We start from the raw sequence: 17,774 nt of genomic DNA, 5'->3' as shown, positions 1-17,774 counted from the left end.
CAGAATATTGGAAGGCCAGTGGCTGAGGGAATCCCTGGATTTTCCACCCCCCAAGACACAAGTGCCTTGTAATAGGCCTATAGATATCTTTTTAGAAATAGATAACTCCTTAGATATGCCTATTCATATAAATATTTATTTGTCTTTTTTTTTCTTTTGTCCCAACAGATTCTGGTGGTGCCGCTCAAAAAGATAATTATTTGAAAATGCTAAAACATCTATGGGCGGTCTGATAAGCATCTCCCGACGGATATAAATTTTTTTGCGCAGTAATGCTGCACCATCACCTACAGGATCGTTTTCAAAAGGACATGCCGTGTTCGTGAAAAAAAGTCGCCTCCTACTGTGCCTAATGGACTTCCAGAATTTCTAGAAGAACTAGGCTAGGCTAAGTTGTTGAAACAATGATATGAATCAGTAAAAACAATACTTACCTGACCCTTCACAAAAAGATGATAGATAAAGGGCTAAGTCAACAATGTGCTCTTCTACTTGACAGCCATATTCATTGCATATGGAAATTAAAGTTACCATAAAATTAAGTAAATACTCTATCCTACAGTTCAAGGTTTCGTTATTCTTATCGCACTGTACTGATAAATTCATTGTACAGACAGGAATTAATCGATCCCAGTACAAAATGACTGCTACGTAAAATACATAATTTCTGAAAAGACAACAACAGTACACACATCCTAACATATACAATCATTAAAAGTGCAGAAATTAAAAAGTTTTTTGACGCCTCTGTGGGCCCAAGTACATGTGTAGTCCTCCCTAGAAGCTCTGACTTAACCATTTCCTCAAATGATTTCATTGAAAGAGAGGTGAGGGCGACCGGTCTAAAATCATTCAGCGTTTTAGGTCTGCTGACTTTAGGAACAGGGATAAGCTCTGCTTGTGGCACCTTTTGCTGACTCAGTGATACATTAAAATTGTGATGAAAGATTGGACTCAGTTGTTTTGCACATGACTTAAATAAGATTCCACTTATTTTCCTGGAACTGTGCGTTCCCTAGGATCAGGGAGGGCAGGGAAAGACGAGTAAGCTGTCACTTCTTAAGGCGCAACCTGACCTCTCCCCTTTTACCCCGCTACCATATTGCAGTCCCCCTCTTGCAATTGCTGTCAAGATTCACATTGAATCTGGTGTGTTGCCAGGTCTGAAGTGGTACTGCATTTTAGCTTGTTTTTGTATTTTCTCTGTAATTTAAGACAGCCCAAGTCCCTCAAATTCTGGCATCCAGATGCATTTCTATAATGAAAACAAAATAGTTATCTAACTGGTTACTTGTCTGAGTCTAATGCATTGTAGTAGCTGTAAAATATCATAGCTGTTATAACGTCTCAGTATCACAAATGGAGTCAATTTAAATACCAATCCCTCACTGTCACAGAACTGTACTTTTAGACTGTTAAACTGTTTAACAGTCGACCTCCACAATTCAGTACAATTCTCAGCCATTTATTGTTTTAAGCAATAAAATGATTGTCCAACAGACAGAATCGCCAGAATCACCAGGGGTTTGAGTATCCCCATGATCCTGAGAGCTGTGTTGTCGGGGGCGTTAGCCCCTGATATGGTCTCCCATGGCAAATTGGTCTCAGTGGAGACGACTGGCATTCCGATCCCCAGCATGGCACACAGTCTCTAGGATCGTGGAATGTCACCTCGCTCACGGGGAAAGAGCCTGAGTTGGTGTATAAGGTGGAGCGGTACCAACTAGATATAATTGGAATACTCTCTGGAATACTCTGGAATTGCTCATGGAGAGAGGCATTGGGCGAGTGTGGGGATACTCACAAGCCCCAGGCTGAACGCCTCTGTGTTGGAGTTCTCCCCGGTGAGCGAGAGGGTGATGTCACTGCGGCTGCAAGTCGCAGGAGAGAATTTACAGACTGTTGTTTGTGCATAACCACCAAACAGCAGTTCAGATTACCTGGCCTTCTTAGAGTCTCTTGGTGGCGTCCTGGAGTGGATGTCATCTGGGGGATTCCATTGTTCTTCTGGGCGACTTCAATGCCCATGTTGGCAATGATGGAGTGACCAGGCGAGGCATGATTGGGAAAGACGGCCTCCCTGATCTGAATCCAAGTGTTTTCTTGTTTTTGGAATTCTGTGCTAGCAATGGCTTGTCCAACACAAACACCATGTTCAAAAGACTGCAAATAAGTGTACTTAGTACCAGACCACCTCAGACCAAAGGTCAATGATTGACTTTGTAGTCGTGTCATCAAACCAGCAGCCGCATGTCTTGGACACTCGGGTGAAGAGAGGGACAGAGCTGTCAATTGATCACTACCTGGTGGTGAGAAGGATCCGCTGAGGGAGAGACTGCTGGACAGACCTGGTAAGCCCAAACGACTGGTGAGGGTGAATTTGGAATTAGGGTGTGTCTGGTGGAGGACCCTATCTGCAAGGTCTTTAACTCGCATGGAGAATTGCAGGAGAATTTATCTCACATACCGAGAAGGCTGAGGACATGGAACCTGAATGGACCATGTTCAGGACCTGCACTGCAGATGCTGCCTCCAAGAGTTGTGGCCTGAAAGTTGTCGTACCTGTCATGGCGGAGGACTCACTGGTGGACGCCAGCGGTGAGGAAAGCCGTCAATCTGAAGAAGGAGGCCTTTTTGGTAGGAATCGACCGATTATCGGTGCCAATGTTCAGTATTTTGATGTGCATCGGCCTTTTCTTTTATTCAATGGCCGATAAGAGATCAATTTCAAACCAGGTTATTTTGGCTCTAATGTAGCCGCACCGCTCTGTCTGTAGTCTGTACTCTATCTCCAGCATTGTCCCACCCACAGCACCATCTGATTGGTTACACACAGAGCCAGGTAACAGCCATACACACACGGCAGAGAGGAGAAACAGTTTTGATGAGAGGAGATGCTACGTATAGCAGATATATGTTTTGAAGGTAAGTTAAGGTAGCAAACTCTCCCGAAATTGTAAAAAACATCCCAGCCCTCTACAACTCACAACTACTAGTAACGTTACTGTTAGCCCAATAATGTTATATAAACATAAGCGGCAGCTCTGCTCGCTCGCAGTCCCTCCGAACGGGCAGCTGAACATATCAATATGTGATAGTATCGATATCGTTTGTGATAGTATACATATGTATGTGAGTGAGAGAGAGAAAGAAAGTAAAAACCTAATAAACTCAATTCAGTCCAGTTTTATTGCAGGGAAGCACATTGAGGGGATGGCTAGAGAATAGTGTGAGTCTCTCCTATTGCTACTGTACTATTTTTTAACATTAATCATTAGGCATATAGCAGCCTAGTTTTGAATTACAGGGTCCCTGCTATCACATGTTGAAATATAACATTTACATAATAAAATCCTACAACAGGCTTGTAAATGCTGTAATAAATAAACTACTAATTGATTTGAGACTCACATTTCTGTGATATCATATTTTATTTAACTTTGTTGTATTTACTCCATAAAACTTCAGGAAGCTATTTATTTATTTATTTAAATTTTCAGTTAAGGTCATAAGAGATGCTGCTGAGCCTTGGAACTCCCTGCACTTTCTGTTTTTGTTTCAACTGTAAACTTCATTTACAGTTGAAAACTTCAGGGAGCTATTTATTTGTTTTCATTTCAGTTTATTAGACATGCTGCTGAGCCTTGGAGCGCCCTGCACTTTTTCTTTGACAATAGATCTTTGTTTTAAAATTCTAAGGAAAAAAAACTTTAACATGTTCTGTTATCTGAAAATCTGTTTAATAAACATCCCAGGTTGTGCTTGACCTGGGAGAAGCACTGCTGACTCGAAATGAGTATATGTGTCGAACGGTGGAAGGGGCACTTGGAGGATCTCCTCAATCCGACTGACATGTCCTCCATTGAGAGGGCAGAGTCTGAGGACTTGGGTGAAGAGTCGTTCATCACCTTGGCGGAAGTCGTCAAGGTCATCAAAAAGCTTCCCGGCAGCAAAGGGGGGTGAATGACATTTTCCCTGAGATGCTAAACGCATTGGACATGGAGGTGCCTATGGACATGCCTATGGAGTGGCAGACTGGGGTTCCCATTTTTAAGAAAAATGGGAAAAATTTTTAAGGGGATTGGAGCGTCTGTTCCAACTACTGGGGGATCACATTATTAAGCCTACCCGGCAAAGTTTACTCCAGGGTGTTGGAGAGGAGGCTCTGACCTATTGTCGGACCTCAGATTGAGGAGTAGCAGTGTGGCTTTCGCCCAGGTTGTGGAATAGTGCACCAGATCTTTACCCTTGCAGAGTTCCTGAGGGGATCATGGGAATATGACCATCCAGTCTACATGTGTTTTGTAGATTTGGAAAAGGCTTACGACCATGTTCCCCAAGGGATTCTGTGGGGGGGTGCTGAAGGAGTATGAAGTACCAGAGTCACTTTTACGAGCTATCCGGTCCCTGTAACTCAGTGATACATTAAAGGCAAGAACTGTGTCTGCATTCTTGGCAGTAAGTCAAACTTGTTTATGTCACGGGGAGACGGGGGGTGGTCGTTTCCTTGCAATAATCCACGACGAACTACTACCCACCCCTCTCCACCGATTGTAGTTCTTTCCTTAGAACTATGAGTGTGAGCGGTACTGATGAGCCACAGCGTAGATGCACAATTTAAGAAACATTTATTATAAAAAAAACAATGTCCTTAAAAAGAGCTGGGATCCCTCTTTTAAAAATAAAAACACAATTAAAAACTTAACTAAAAATGCAGAGTTCGTGCAACCAATTCAATTCAATTCAATTTTATTTATATAGCGCCAGATTACAACAATTGTCATCTCAAGGCACTTAAGTAATATATTCCAATTCAAGCCAATTGGAATTCAATTCATTGTAATCATAATCCAATTAATTCATATAGAGCCAATTCAAAAAATTATATCCTAGCTAAGGAAACCAACAGATTGCACCGAAACTTGTCTTCAGTCCAATCTCCCGTCCTGAGCGTGCCTGTGGCGACTGTGGAGAGGAACAACTCCCTTTTAACAGGAAGAAACCTCTGGCAAAACCAGACTCAGGAAGGGTGGCCATCCGCCTCGACCAGCTGGGGTTTGAGAAGACAGAAAAGAGGGAAAAAAGGGGGGGGAAACACCATAACGCCATTCAAAGGATATCTGTTGGAACAGGGAAACACAAGATAATAACCACAATATTGTCACATGTACATAAAATCAATTGAGAAATTAAACAGGGGGAAAAAGAGAGCAAAGTGAGGAAAGGTGTGACAGATGAGGTCCCCCAGCAGTCTAAGCCTATAGCAGCTTAACTATGGGATGTTTCAGGATTACCTGAGCCATCCCTAACTATAAGCTTTATCAAGAAGGAAAGTTTTATGCCTAATCTTAAAAGTGTAAAGGGTGTCTGCTTCCCGGACATTTACTGGCAGCTTATTCCACAAGAGAGGGGCCTGATAACTGAAGGCTCTGCCTTCCATTCTACTTTTAGAAACTCTGGGAACAACAAGTAAACCTGCAGTTTGGGAGCGAACTGCTCTGTTAGGAAAATACCTTACAATGAGATCTTTAAGATATGATGGAGCTCGGTCATTAAGAGCTTTATATGTGAGGAGAAGAATCTTAAATTCTATTCTGAATTTAACGGGGAGCCAATGAAGAGAAGCTAAAACTGGAGAAACATGATCTCTCCTGTTAGTTCTCATCAGAACTCTGGCTGCAGCATTTTGGATCAGCTGGAGGTTTTTCAGAGAATATGTGGGACAGCCCAATAATAAGGAATTACAGTAGTCCAGTCTTGAAGTAACAAATGCATGAACTAGTTTCTCTGCATTACCCTGAGACAGGATGTTCCTGATTTTAGCAATATTACGAAGGTGAAAGAAAGCCGTCCTAGAAACCAGTTTTATATGTGCGTTAAATGATAAATTCTGGTCAAAAATAACTCCACATGCATGTGAAATAATTAATTAATTGATTTTGTAAATAAATACATTTTAATCCAATCTCTCAGTTTGCTTCTTCAGTTATTAAAGACTGCAAAGTGAACATGTTGTCTCTAATTCAGCAAAACTGGAATGTGCTTTTGTGCTCAAAGGTTCCCACATTATAGATTTTCAGGAATTGTTAGGGGAGTCAAAACATTTCTTGGCTCCTGATGAGACAAATAACAAAACAAACTTTCTAGGAACATTCTCACAAGCAAGAAACAGTGTTCTTGGACCCTTTTGGAAATCAAATTTTTTTACTGATGTCTCGACGGGTCTTATTTATGTGGACATTATAGCAGTGAGCTGAGACGAAAGGCAAAGCTATTCACAACCACCCACTGTCATTGGCTGTGGGTAGTAAGCAGAAGACTGAGAAAGCAATGGCAAAAGGTGAAAATAAGTGTCCTCCCAAGGTTAGCTGCACTCAACCTTAGGAATAGGTTGAGCAGCTCAGTCATCAAAGAGGGGCTTGGAATAGAGTCGTTGACCCTATGGACATCGTTTGGACATTTGGCCAGCGTGCCTTCGGGACACCTCTTAAGTGATGCATTTCGGACATGTCCTACTCGCAGGAATAATTATATCACCCAGCTGGAATGCCGTGGTGTCCATCGGATGAGCTGGAGGAAGTGACTAGGGAGAGGGAGGTCTGGGAATCTCTGCTTTTCCTGTTGCCACCGAGACCTGGCCCCACATAAGTGGTAGAAACTGGATGGATGGATGGAAAAGAGCTTGAAGAATAGCTTGAAATTGAAGTATGAACCCTTTTTGACTGTAAAATGCCTTCCAGAACATTTAGCAGACTGTGGAGTGGTGGTTGACTGTTCTACTGTGCAGCCACACCTATAGAAATATGACCTTCATGGAAGCAGACAAAAACCTTACCAGCACTCACACCACAAAATTCAGCATTAGAATTTGGCAAATTAACTTCTAAACAAACACAATGTCCTGTGGATTGACAGCCCAGTCTTACTCCAAAATGTGTAAACTATTTTGCTGCAGCACCAAAGCATAATATTTTCACAACAAACTCTGAACTTGAATGATTACAATGTGATTTACTGCAAACAGAATCCTAACAAAGTAGCAAGTGAATGTTGTGGAGTGAGATTGTATTGGAGAGAAAGACTCAACATCCTACTTGTGACTGTGACTTTCACAAAAAGTGGACATACACCAGGAGCAAATAGCTAAATCAAATGGGTATAAAAAACAAATAAATAAGAAATAAAGAAAACTACAACTTGTGAAACAAACATTTTGTCATGAGACTGGGATAATACGATAATGAAGCTTTGCATGAATGTATTTGATAAGTACATATTTGACCTATGGGTGCCTACATTAATACAACAGGCTAATCAGCAAATCCCTAATTGATTTAAGAATAAAGTTAGGAAGTAAATAAACAGTGTTGAAAACACGTTTAAAAGGAAAAAAACTAACAATTAGGAATTAGGCTATTCAAGTGTGGAGGTTGATTAATAATGCTTGGCTGATTTGGCTTTTTTAGAGAATATAGTGAGAACTCTGGCTGCAGCATTTTGGATCAGCTGGAGGTTTTTCAGAGAATATGTGGGACAGCCCAATAATAAAGAATTACAGTAGTCCAATCTTGAAGTAACAAATGCATGAACTAGTTTCTCTGCATCACCCTGAGACAGGATGTTCCTGATTTTAGCAATATTACGAAGGTGAAAGAAGGCAGTCCTAGAAACCAGTTTTATAAGTGCATCATATGATAAATTCTGGTCAAAAATAACTCCAAGGTTCCTCGCTGTACACCTAGAAGCCAAGGAAATACCATCTAGAGTAACTATATAACTAGACAATTTCTCCCTGAAGCGCTCAGGTCCAGAGAGAACTACTTCAGTTTTGTCTGAATTTAGAAGCAGACAGTTCTGAGTCATCCAGGTCTTTATGTCTTTAAGACAGGCACGTAGTCTGACCAACCTATTGGTTTCATAGATAAGTACAGCTGAGTATCATCAGCATAGCAATGGAAATGTATACTATGCTGTCTAATAATGTTACATAATGGAAGCATGTATAAAGTAAAAATAATTGGTTCAAGCACCGAACCCTGAGGAACTCCATGACTTACTCTGATGTGTGAGGAAGATTCTTAATTTACAAGAACAAACTGGAATATATCAGATAAATATGACTTAAACCAGCCTAATGTAGTTCCTCTATTCCCAATAACATGTTCAAGTCTCTGTATCAGAATTCTGTGATCGATCATATCAAATGCAGCACTGAGATCCAACAGGACAAGCACAGAAACAAGTCCGCTATGAGAGGCTAAGAGGAGATCATTGGTAACTTTCACCAGTGCCGTTTCTGTGCTATGATGCACTCTGAATCCTGATGCATGGTCCGAAATAACAATGAGATTGTACAAATACGACGTGACAGAGGAGAGGAGTTTATTATCAATGAGAGAGAGATCTATTCGCGAGAATGTGCCATGGACAGGAGAGAAGAATGAAAACTGCTTGGTGCACGGATTAAAATAGGCGCCAGGCACTGAGAATGCGTATTGTTCCATGAAGAGTTGGATTACTTTGGATGATTTAGATGGAGCACAAGGCTTGTGAGATGAACGATCAAGTGAGGGATCAAGACAGCAGTTGAAGTCACCACCAAGGATAAGTTTGTGAGAGTTTAGGTCAGGAAGAGAGAAAAAAAATATTCTTAAAAAAAGTTCTCATTATCCCAATTGCCAACACCAAATTATTGCCTCCAATCCTACCTGTAATAATTATAAAACGTTCAAGAGGGTCTGAGATGACAGAGGACATTAAGAAAGGAACAGATTTATGAATAAGAATTGCCACCCCACGGGCCTTACTAGAATGATGAGTGGATGATTTGGCCGACCCAACCTCTGCGAAGTTCTGTTGGCTTAAGGTGAGTCTCTTGTAAAAAGGCTATTTTAGTGTTTAAGGATTTAAGATGGTTAATCACTTTGTAGCGCTTGACAGGAGAATTCAGGCCGTTAACATTCCAATTGGTGAATCTAATAGCACAACTTGGTGCAGATATGGAGACTATACTAGCCATCATACCATGCGATTGGCAATGTAAATGAAAATGGGTTACATGCTGCCATTCCGACATCTCGCCATTCCGACATTGGCCTCCAATTGGCGACACTTAATTTTTTATTAAACGTCCCGCCATTCCGACACTTTTTTCCTCCTATGGTCGGAATGGCGGTATGTTTTTTTTTTTTTTAACATACTGCCATTCCGATCAGCCTCGCAAACAAACTTTAATAATCTATTATCAAAATCCCCTGAAATGTCAAATATAAAAATACAGATATTAATGTAACTCTGGCGAGACTGAAACTGATTAAGCAGAAATACAGTGTCAGTGAGCTGTCACAGCTGCCAGCTGGAGCGGAGTTCTCCACAGAGCCCATGCGTCTTTTGCACGCTGTCATCATATGCAAAAGTAATAATTGCAATTACAGATCACGGCTACTGCACAGGACACAGTTGCGAGCACTCTGCCTTGCCTTGCCAATAGGAGAAGAGAGAAATGACAGCATAGAACGTATAAAACACAACAAAATGCAGTAAAAACGTTTATTCATGTTATTCACGTGATTTATGAGTACTCGCTCCAATTATGGGAAGCGCAGATGGGCTTTGCGCATTTGGCACAAACACACAGCCGTTGCGCAAGGCTTTATACAGCCTGTTGATATCTTAAGGACCTAACTGGTCACACCTTGGGGTAAATGTCATGTAGAGATTGTTTTTACATGACATTACAGCTGAACATATAGCTTCCATCCACAAACCAATGTGGGAGAGCCCGAAGACGCATGCTGTTTATTTGCTTTCTTTTAGTTAACTTTCGTTTCTTTTGGATTCTTGTGCGTGTTATGGAGCCGTTTCGGACCATATTTGTAAGCCTTTTTTTCCTGGATTAAATTTTCGGAAGTTGAAACAAGTGGCATTGGAGTGTGTGATTGAAAACCACCGTGGTCTGCTTCTCCTCCTCCAGTTGCCGAGACTTTGTGTCTTTAATAACGCTTATCTGTAAACATGTGTTAAACATATAAATTGCATGAACAGAAAGAAGGGACTCACCTGTTGAGTAACGCACATTTCCTTATACGGAAAGCCTTGTCGGAATGGTGGGACATTTGAATCTCGGAATAGCGGGATGTCGGAATGGTGGGATGTCGGAATGGTGGGACGTTTGCATGTCGGAATGGTGGGATGTCGGAATGGTGGGATGTCGGAATGGTGGGATGTCGGAATAGCGGGATGTCGGAATGGCGGTATTTTGGAATGGGTGTTGCCACCCATGAAAATGTTGCCCCCTCCCACCCCCACCTAAACGTCAGAGAACAGGAACAAAGCACCTGCCTGGCTTTTGACACTATGAATTGCAGCTGTAGCACATAAATGATGAGAGAAAAAATAACTAAAAAACGCACAATAAAAAACAAAGCTTAGAAAACACAGACAAAAACACATCACCCTCCACCCACGAAGCCCACCATAAGCCCAGTTGCTGCTGCCAGAGAGAGCTGCAGCACGAAACTCACTGATCCATTGATCAGCATAACTTGCATTCTTCCTCGAATCTACCGCGCTGAACCCACAAGAAAATAATAAACATATTGAAAAAAACACACGAGAGATACCAACTGAAGTGCAATAGGCATTTTCGAATATTATTTTGAACACACATTCTACTATTAAACAGTGAAACATGAAACTCTAAGCCAGGCTGCTAGCTAGCTCGTGAGTTGTGTGGGGAATGTAAAAGGTAGCTAAAACTCCTTATTGCTAGGTTTAGCTGCAGCCAGCACAAGCGCTAGCGCACACTATGAGAAAACAACACTGAACTGACTCAATAAACTTTAAGAAGAATTCTTTCCAGATCATACTTTGCATACAGGCATACATTATAGGCACTTAACGAAACTGGCTTACTTATTACTTAAGTCCTGGACAAACTTGTCAGCCTCCGAAGCAGACTGGAGCCACATTTTCTCACCGTTTAGGAGAGTGACACGGAGCTTGGACGTATACAGGAGAGCCGGTTTATATCCACACTTGTACAGTTCAGCCATGGATATTTTGTACTCTGCTCTTCGCGGCAACACGTTGGGACTGTAATCCTCGTAAAATTGGATCTCATGCTGCTTGTAGAACAGATCACCCCGTCTGCGAGCTTCGCGGATGAGCAGATCTTTTATTTGGAAGCGGTGGAGTCGTATGATGACAGGTCGAGGTTTTTCTCCTGCAGCAGGCTTGGGTACGAGGCTCCGATGGGCACGGTTGAGCTCAGGTGGTGAAGAGGCAGAAAGAGAGGACCTCCATGCCAAAGACATCCACTAGTAGTTGGGACCGCAGTAGGTCGTGGGCCTTCAAGCGACTCCAGTAGGCCAATGATCCTGATGTTTTGGCGTCTGCTGCGTCCCTCCAGGTCGGCTAGGTTAGCTTTCAGCGACTCGTTATCGTTTTGGAGAATAGAACAAGCTGTTTCTAGTTGTTGGAGACGAAGGTCCACCTCATTAGAGTTTTCTTCTAAAGAGCTGATCCGCTGCCCAGGTCTGTAACAGTTGAGTGTAAGCCATCCAGTGTGTTTGTCATTGCCTCAAAAGATTATTTAAAATCCGCAGCCAGAGCTTTCCTATACTCTTCCTATATGACTTCTGACATAGTGATGCTAGCAGAAGAAGAACCATCTTTTTAAGCTTTTGTTTTAGACATTGTGCGTGCAAAAGTAGTCAGCACAGATATCTAGCCTATTGCAAACGAAAAAAAAAACGTGAAAGTAGAGGTTTAAAAGTTAAAGTGAAAAAATTCAGTCGTGGGACTAGCTGTGCACACGTCCACTCTACTCACATCACATACCAGACATCCAGGTAGCAGGTTAGGATGCATCCTGGTCGCCTCCCATTGGAGTTTTTCTGGGCACGTCCTACTGGGAGGAGGCCCCAGCTCAGACTCAGGACTCACTGGAGGGATTATATGTCCCTTCTTGCCTCAGAACTCCTCATGATCTCCCATAAGCAGCTAGAGAGTGTCACTGGTAAGAGGGATGTCTGGTTTTCTCTCCTGGACCTGTTGCCTCTGTGACCCGACCTCAGATAAACAGATGAAAATGGATGATATAAATAACATGTTTCCATACGTATTTTTTACTTTACTCAGACTTTATTCATATGTTATTTTTTATTTATTTATTTATTTTATTGGGTTTACCTTAAACATACATTTATTATTTTATTTGTACAAATATAGACTTTTAGAATCAAACACAAAGGATAGTTCAAGTGTACACCCTTGGACATAAAGTTTCACATGAAAGGGTCGTTGAGAATAATAATTGATTCAGATAACGTGAAGGCATCGCAGCCACGTCTGTGGTTTGATCAGGCCATTAGATAACAGAGTGAGGTTCGAAGCTATGGAGGTAGCACCATCACTATAAAAAGTTCCACTTTCAGATCGGAGTGTTAATAGCATCATCTCCACGATTCAGTAACCAGGACAAACAACTTTGTACATTTTTCCAGGGCACATACAAAAGCAACTATAAGCTACACAGAATCTGTTTATCGAAGTTTTATGCTTTTTCCCATACGGCTTATAGCTTTCACAGTTCACAGTTATTACTGTAATATGTTCATCTTATTTAGAAATAGATCTGTCATATCATTTCCCCTATTTGTACTGAAGAAAGAGGCTTAACCATTGCAAAAATCTTGAAAGTTTATTAAGCTCACCTTATTTTTTCAGCACTTCTTCAACTCCTATTTCCTCCCATATAACGGAGGTGAAGACAGATACTCTTTGTGTGATTTATACTACTCTCTGAAAAACAGTCTCCACAGACACAGCAGGGGCCAGTGGCTGACATATGCAGGTATCACAAGCTACTCATCTTCCCAGGGGGGAAACAGAGCAACGCAGACATATCTGTTCTTTCCTGTCTTTGTTCTTCATTGGTTAGAACAGCACAAGGTAAGTGCTTGTCCCTCTGCTTATCACTTCACAGCTCAGGGGCAAGCCCGATAAATCCTCTTGGCTATATTAGAAGACTGATCTCCCTTCTATCAGGAAACACCATGGCAGTTTTGTTGTGACACAAATATCTTGGTGTCTCTCTTTTACAGTACAGGCGATATGCCAAATGGGGCAGAGAAATAGGTCAGCTGCAGGTGCTGCTCTGGATGGAATTGTTCCAAATGGAGGAGCCCTTCGCTCGACATCACATGCTTTAATTAGGCTACAAAATAGGAGAACACGCTGTCAGTAAAATGTGTTTACATGCAGTGAAAACAGGCTCATATTAGGTCACTATGTGACAGCTGACCATGGCATAAAATGGATACAGTGATAGAGCATCAAATGGCCCTTTTGTTCCAGATTTCCAGATATACCATCTGTGTTGGATACATACACACAGCATTCAAGCTTTCAACATTTGATTTGAGGATACTCCTTGATCTGAATGAGTGGGTGAGATAATTATTCTACAATAAGAAAGACTGAATGCAAGTGGAAAACATTCAAGACAGCTGACAATCTTCTCAGGAGTCGACATCCCAGCAAGTTCACCTCAAATTCAAATGTTTAAAGCTCAAGAAAATTGCAAAGAACCAAGAGCTAAGACTGCAATCCTCAGTTAACATGCTAAGTATAAAAAAAAAAAAAATTATTACTTTGAAAAAGACTGAATAAGTATCTGTTATGTGGAAGGCTTGTCTAAAAAGAACATGGCAGCACAGCTTAGGTTTCCAAAGTTGAATATGAACAAACAACATGACTTCTGGAACGTTGTCCTTTGGACAAATAAGACCAAAGTGGAGATGTTTTGTCACAATGCACTGCACCGCATTTTGTGAAAAACAAACTTAACAGCACAAACATCATGTCAAGCAGTGATAGAGGGGTGATGATTTGGGATTGTTTTACAGCCACAGGACTTGGACTCCTCGTAATTAACGCCTATGATCTGCCAGTACATTTTTCACACTGCTTCAACATTTTGGCTTAGTTTTTGATAACATGTCATGTGTTCTTTTTAATTGGGCTTACTTTTTTGTTATGTCCTAATATATTAGCTGTTACTCACTTTTTCACATGACTATCCAACACATATGTATTCATCCCTCTAAAGTGAGTACTTTGTAGAGCCACTTCTTGCTGCATCCAACTGTAAATAAGCCACTTGGATTTTTACCCATTCTTCAAAGTAAACCTGCTCCAGCTATCTTTAAGTCATGCCACAGATTCTTAGTTGATTTGGCTCTGGGAGTTGACTTGGCCATTCCCACACAATTAAAAGTTTCCACTTTCCACTCCTGAGATTTGCTTTAGCTGAATCTGCTTAGGGTCATTGTCCTGCTGAAAGGTGAGGCTCTATCCTAGTCTCAAATTTCTGGATGACTGAAATAGCTTTTCTTGAAGAATTTCCCTGTATTTATCATTATTTACTTAATTCTGACTGGTTTCTCAGACCCTGCTGATGAAAAACACCCTCACAGCATGCATGCTGTAACCACTATGGATCATGGTATTTTTTGGGTGAAGAGAGATGCTGGGGTTGCACCATACATAGCATTTTTCTTGATGGTCAATAAGCTTTATTTTAGTCTGATCTGACTAGAGGACCTTCCATGTGTTTAGCAAAACTCCCTCATGCCTTTTGGTGAAATTTTCTGCAAGCAATGGCTTTTTTTCTGGCCACTCTTTCATAAAGCCCAGCTCTGAGGAGTGTACAGCTTATAGTGGTCATATGGACATACACTAGATTCCTCTGAGGAGCTTTTCCTGCTCCTTCAGGATTACTTTTGATCTCTTTCTGTGTTTCTTAATACCCTCCTTTCCCAGTCTGAGTTCTTGTGGTTGGGCCGCACTATGTTCGGATGCCATGTTCTTTTCATTGGTGATGTTGGATTTAATGGTGCACTGTAGCATTTTCAAATTTTCAGATTTTCAAATCAAACAAATTAACTTCTATACCACTTTGTCCCAGAGATGTTTGGAGAGCTCCTTGGTCTTCATGGTGTCACTTGCTTTGTGATGCTTCTTGATGACTAGTGTTATAGACTCCGAGGCCTGGTCACTCCAGATCTTATTTAGGGGCTTCATAGGCTTTAAAAAGAATAAAAACATATGCATGCCACTGTAACGAAGGAGCACTTTGATAACATAAAGGTGTAAAATGTAAATATTTACAGGACTTTAGGTGATTAATTTAGTCACATTTGCACTTTAACTAGCAGTGATTTGCACATAAGGAAACATTTACACATATGTCTTGAATTATTTATTGGAATAATCTATTGAACATTTTGGCATTCTGTGTGGGGTTCTGTCTTCCGGACGTTGCTCAGCTGCTGGGATGATTGAGTGGCAGCTACCTGTAAAGGAAACAGGTGTGAGTGTCAGGAAGTAGGCCACGGTTTGGTAAGACAGAATGAATATGTCTGGGCAATAGCTGTTGTGGTGCAAAATGTGAGTAGGTGTAAATTATCTGTTTTACTCACCAGTCTTTTCTTGTATCCTTTCTAGGGTATTTGGGCAAATGCTTCCCTGGGTATCTGAACACCAATTAAAGGTTCAAGGAGAGGCCATGAGATGTGTGAGCATTGGACTAGTCTAGTTTTAGGTGTAAGAAAATGGGTTTTACAATTATTGCACAGTTTTGTAAAGAGTTTTTTTAAATGAAGTGTGTTTTGGATGTTTCTACCTGCAGGAAAAACTACAAATATGTTAGCAGAATTACGATACATAATAGCAACACCCCTGTTACGTGGACTTGGTTTAGCCCATCAGCAGCAGAGGTTATAAGGAGCTGCATGCTTGTACAAAAGGAGAGAGCTGCTGGGGAGGCTGCTGCTGAGGGATGACTGTGCTTCGTGTAAACCAGGGATGTCAAACTCCGGTCCTCGAGGGCCGCTGTCCTGCAGGTTTTAGATGTTTCCCTGCTTCAACGCACCTGATTCAGATCAATGCATCATTGGCAGGCTTATGCAGAACTTAACAATCTTCCGATGAGATCCATTTAGTCTGAATCAGGTGTGTTGAAGCAAGGAAGCAACTAAAACCTGCAGGACAGCGGCCCTCGAGGACCGGAGTTTGACATCCCTGGTGTAAACCTTTGTCAGTTCCTGGTCTCTATATGAATATTGGATAAATAAATCAGAAAAACGGCTTGTACTTTACTCAACCTTGAGTGTCTTCACTGAAATTCAGCCGCTCAGAGGCCGCCTTGTTGCAGCCACATTTTTGGTTGTTTTTATTATTTCTCAGAATTACTTGAAATAATTTTTTTGCCTTTCCACTTCCCCAATTTGCACTATTGTTTGTAGATTTTAAACATAAAGATCCACCAACAATTTTAATCACAAAAAATGTCAAAGTGGATAATACTTTAGCAAGCTTGTGTATATTTACAACACAACAGTTTCTTCCATTTTTTTTCCTTTTAGGAGAAAATGCCCTTGAACTGCAGATGATATGTACTTTTCATGAACCTCATCTTAAGATACTATGTCACTGCATCTTTCTCCCCATGTTCCAGAGTGCAAGATTACTGCAACAATTTTACATAAATACATAAACACAGGTCCAAACGTTTTAGATGGAATCAGTATTTCAATAGCATTAATTTTAGGTCATGACCCTTAATCAAAAAACAAAAGTTGTCAAAGTAAAAAGGACATTTTAAAAAAAGAAAATGGGAAAAAACCTAACTGATTAACTTTAAACAATTTCCTTGCAGCCATTATGAACCATTCATTTTTGCCTTGTTGGGATTTTTTTCATTTTAGAAAAGTGATCAATAAAATATGTTGTCAGACTATGTTGAATGTTATGAGCATATTTCATCAAAGAAAGATCTATAGTTAGTTTTCAAGAAATGTACGTCGGTCTAGCAAACATGAAACACACAGAGGTGATTGAATGATGAATATCATGGTAAATCAATACCTCTGTCTCAGTAGCACTTAGGAGTGATAACCACAATCACTGGGAAACAGGAAGACCAAAGTCATTATTGTTTTTTGTCTGCTGGGGATTGTGACCCTCCTTTACAACCACCTGGTTCAATAACGTGAAGCCCATAGATGAAGGCATGTGCCACATTCTTTGAGTTGTGATTTATTTTGCTAATAAAAGCAAATAGAACAAAGAAGCAGATCAGGACATGATGTTTGGAAGAACTCTCTTTTTACATGATTATAATGATAACTTTTTTGCATTAGTGGAGGAACTGGTATTTGGAGTGCAGGACATTTCTTTATTTCATCCTCAAAGTAAAAATCTGAAACGAAACACATTGATTCATTTATGACCATCCATGTCACTGGATCATGACTGTCAAGCAGATGAAAAGATACAGGAATTGAAAATAAAGTAAGTTCTCTCTCATTTCTAAAGTTTTCATGTCATGATAATAGAATGAAATAATCAAATTAAAATGAGGTAAATACAACCTCAGATAAACCACACGTTACACCGTGTCATTAGTCATTAAACCGAAAGGAAGCCATAATGCAGAAGCTGTGTGTGAAAAACTAAAAACACTCCATGATTCAACAGCTTGTAGAACCACCTTTAGCAGTAATAACTTGTAATTATTTTCTTGTTGTTATCTCTTTTCATTTATTTTGTTTTGGAGGAATGTTGATCCACTCTTCTTTACAACGTTGCCTCAGTTCATTGAGGTTTGCAGGCATTAATTTATGCACAGCTCTCTTAACATTTAACATGCTGGCCTGCTGAGTCTGAGATGGAGCTCTTCAGTTTTTACTGTTTCTGTGAGCTTTGCA

Source organism: Leuresthes tenuis, unplaced genomic scaffold (genome assembly GCF_036924035.1).
Source record: "Leuresthes tenuis unplaced genomic scaffold, fLeuTen1.0.hap1 SCAF_12, whole genome shotgun sequence".
NCBI lineage: Eukaryota > Metazoa > Chordata > Actinopteri > Atheriniformes > Atherinopsidae > Leuresthes > Leuresthes tenuis.
Note: the sequence above shows the minus strand (reverse complement) of the source record.